Source organism: Hyposmocoma kahamanoa, unplaced genomic scaffold (genome assembly GCF_003589595.1).
Source record: "Hyposmocoma kahamanoa isolate Upper Pololo Valley unplaced genomic scaffold, ASM358959v1 134, whole genome shotgun sequence".
Lineage (NCBI taxonomy): Eukaryota > Metazoa > Arthropoda > Insecta > Lepidoptera > Cosmopterigidae > Hyposmocoma > Hyposmocoma kahamanoa.
In genome coordinates this window covers 2,489,423-2,492,937 of record NW_020653477.1, presented here as the reverse complement: position 1 = coordinate 2,492,937, position 3,515 = coordinate 2,489,423, and positions in this window count along the sequence as shown.

Here is a 3,515-nt window from a genome sequence, read left to right as displayed (position 1 = left end):
GCGGCAACATTTCACTATTGAAAGACAGATCTGTTCCAGAATTCGCGTTGTGGGACGTGTAAACTGATGAGAAATTTTCCGCAAACAAGTTCGCTATTTCGGGTCCAGTACCGGCAATGACCGAATCCAAACACATAGAACTTGGCAGTGATGAACTACCTCCCCGCTTGTCTTTAATAAAGCGCCAAAAGAGTTTAGGATGTTCCAATATACCGGATTCAATTTTGGTCTTATACTCTTTGTAACAAGTTCGCTGCAACTTATCACATTGATCACGGAGTAGGTCGAATTCAAATTTGTCCCTTGGATTATTGTACTTTCTGTAACGTTGTCTAATTTTATTCTTTAAATTTAATAGTTTTATAAGATAGTTTTTTAATCTAGTAAACATTTGATTTAAAAAACACAAATTAATAATAATAATAACGCATACACTCAACATGGCTCCGCACTAGGGAAATCCTGTGTCGCGGATGTCATGGACACACACAGACAACCACAAATTACACCCAAACTCACGAGAGAAATAAATGTAGTAAATACAAATATTTCTCCCGGCCTGGAAATCGAACCTGTGACCTCTGCGTGGCAGTCCGGCATGGTAACCGTTCGGCCACGGAAGTAGTAGAGTAGATAAGTATATTTGGCGCTGCCACTAAGTTTTATATTTTTTAATTTTAGAAAACGCTAAATTATGACGAATACAAATAAAAAACTTTCCATGTTTCAATGATTTTTTTTTATTAAAATCAAACATTGCTAAATAAAATAGTTTTGTACAATTTTTCTCGCAGACCAATCTTACTGCCTAAATTCCGTAAAGAATTACATTTTCCATGATGAAACATTCTTAAATTTAAATACGATTAGCTAATGCCTTGACTAACTGTAACTCATGTAGTTCCTCATCACACAGAACAGGATGCAGAGGATCCAATTTACTATGGAACAAGAGAATTGTGATACTTTAGCCTTCTTAGATGTTTTAATTAAAAGAAATCCTAATAACACCTTAGTTATTAACTAATACTGTATTTCGAAATAAAACCTATACAGATAGGTACCTCAATGGTAATTCCCATCACCATCCTAGCCAGTTAGCTACCGTGAGCAAATCTTTGTTTCAGAGAGTACATGGTGTTTGCGACAGTAATCATCTGGCAGAGGAACTTCAGCATATAAAGCAAGTCCTACATGCGAATAAGTTGAAGATTCCACGCCAATGCCGCAGGCCCCGTGTGAAACCGCCAACAGTCGAGTGAAGATCTGCCATTTTACCTTATGTGAGAGGTGTTACAGACAAGATCAGAAGAGTCCTCAGGTGTGCATCTATCAAGACCTATTTCAAACCCCTGAGGAAGATTTCTCAGTTCCTGAGACCCGTGAAATGTATCATCCCCTTACAGGATGCAGGAGTTTACAAGTTTGACTGTGAATGCGGTCTCTCTTATATTGCACAAATAAAGCGAAGTATTTGTCGCGTCAAAGAACATATAGCTGATGTCAAACACCGTCGCGTAAACAAGTCTGCAGTTTGCGAGTATGTCATGGATAAACCTACACATTCAATGAAGTATGACAAGCCCCAGGTTCTTGCAAAAGAAGTCCGTTGTCTAACCAGGATGCTGCGAGAGGCCATTGAAATTGAAAAACATCCTAATTTCAACAGGGAAGATGGTTTCTCCGTACCACCAGTTTGGGATCCAGTATTTCCTCTGATGAAAAATCCCAAACAGACATAAGATTGCAGTACTAACTAATATGTTTTAGTTTATTCAAATTTCTATTATTAATTAATAATAAAATGAACTTAATAAAAATTCATTTAATAAAATAATATGTAAAAGTTAATGTAGCATAAATTGGAATATTTTCTTTGTAAAATTAAAAATAAGGTATTTAATTAATAACGATTGTAACTATAGTGAAAAAAATAGGGTGGTTTGCATTAATATTAGACATAACTGATTGAAGACTGTACCAACTCTGTCAACCGTGACCATGGGACCTGTAAAAGGCCCGAAACGTCGGTTTGTTTGAAAAAACAAATATACGCGATTTAAACCCGGAAAAATAGTTTCATTTACTAGGATGCAGAGGACATAACAAATAATTAAGTTTTGTAACAAAATTTGCTTTAGTGACATCAAAATCTTATTTTTACTAGTATTTCGGAATGAACTACGAGACAATTCTGAAATTAGCAATTTTTCGCTGTACTTTATTACGTCGTATGCAAACCTGGACACATATTTTAAACCACCCTTATCTATAAATGCAGTAAAGGAAGAAAAATTAGTTATGTCAACAAAATAATTGTGATCAAAATGCTCTTTAGAAAAACTAAAGCGTCGCGGCAGTGTTAAAATGGCCTGTAACATAATAGAGGAGGAGGATATTCATTTTATAATCTGATATATTGATTGACTCAATGTAATACATTAGTGCGTCTAATTGTTCCTTTTCACGAGGATTAGAAGCTTGAGTTTCAAGATCAGATCGCCAATCACTATGAAACTTTAGAATTGGAGACAATTCAAACTCATCATCAGTACAGTTCGCGTGCATACTCGACTTAATACTATTGCGATAAAGCAATTTGCGCATAGCGTACCTGAGCTGTAAAGCGTTTGGGTTATTGTTTCCATCGCCTTGCAAGCGGATACAAGAGAAAAACACCTCCAATTGGTCCTGGAAAAGTTTATACAGTAAAAAATAATTAAAATTACTTGCTCGTGATTCTAACAGATCAATTGTTAAATTTTGAGTACAATACGTATCCCATATTAATCCTAAACCTGCCATTTTACGCCTATGTGAAAAGATAATTTGATTGTCAACATTTGGTGTTATTCTAAATATTCTCAGGTTTCAATTAAGATTTCCATCCATAAATCTTGTATTATTAAGCCGCAATAAAGACTTAACACCTTTACCGAAAGGTGATTTAGAGTTTATTAAATAGAAAACTCTATCCACTGTTCTAATAAATTCGGTGATTGCTTCACTGTTCTTAAATTTTTCGTTACCACTAACTCTTAAAGTCAATGGCATTGTCTACCGAAGAACTTAACGTTTGAACTGCCAATTTCACATTCATTGCTTGCCCCATGAAAATAATATACGTAGCATTTATTTTATTTTCAAAGTTTAACCCCTCTTCTTCTTGCAAAACGTGTAATTCTTTTACAAAATTAAAGTCAATGAGTCCATTTCCAGAACTCAAATTTTTCTCAGCAAATACAGGCTGTATATTTGAAAGTGAAACATATTCAAGCATGACATAGAGTATATCATGTTACAACTTAACATAGACTAAAATAAAATTAGGATATGGGACAGAACAAAAAATACATCAACAAATTGTCATGATTTGTGTAAAAACGTGTGTATTATTAACTTTTATATTTTAATAATATATTAAATAGTATTAAAATACAATACTCATAAATATTATTTATACAAATAAATAACTCTTGTGTTTTATACCGAATTATAATAAAAAGTTCTTTCGT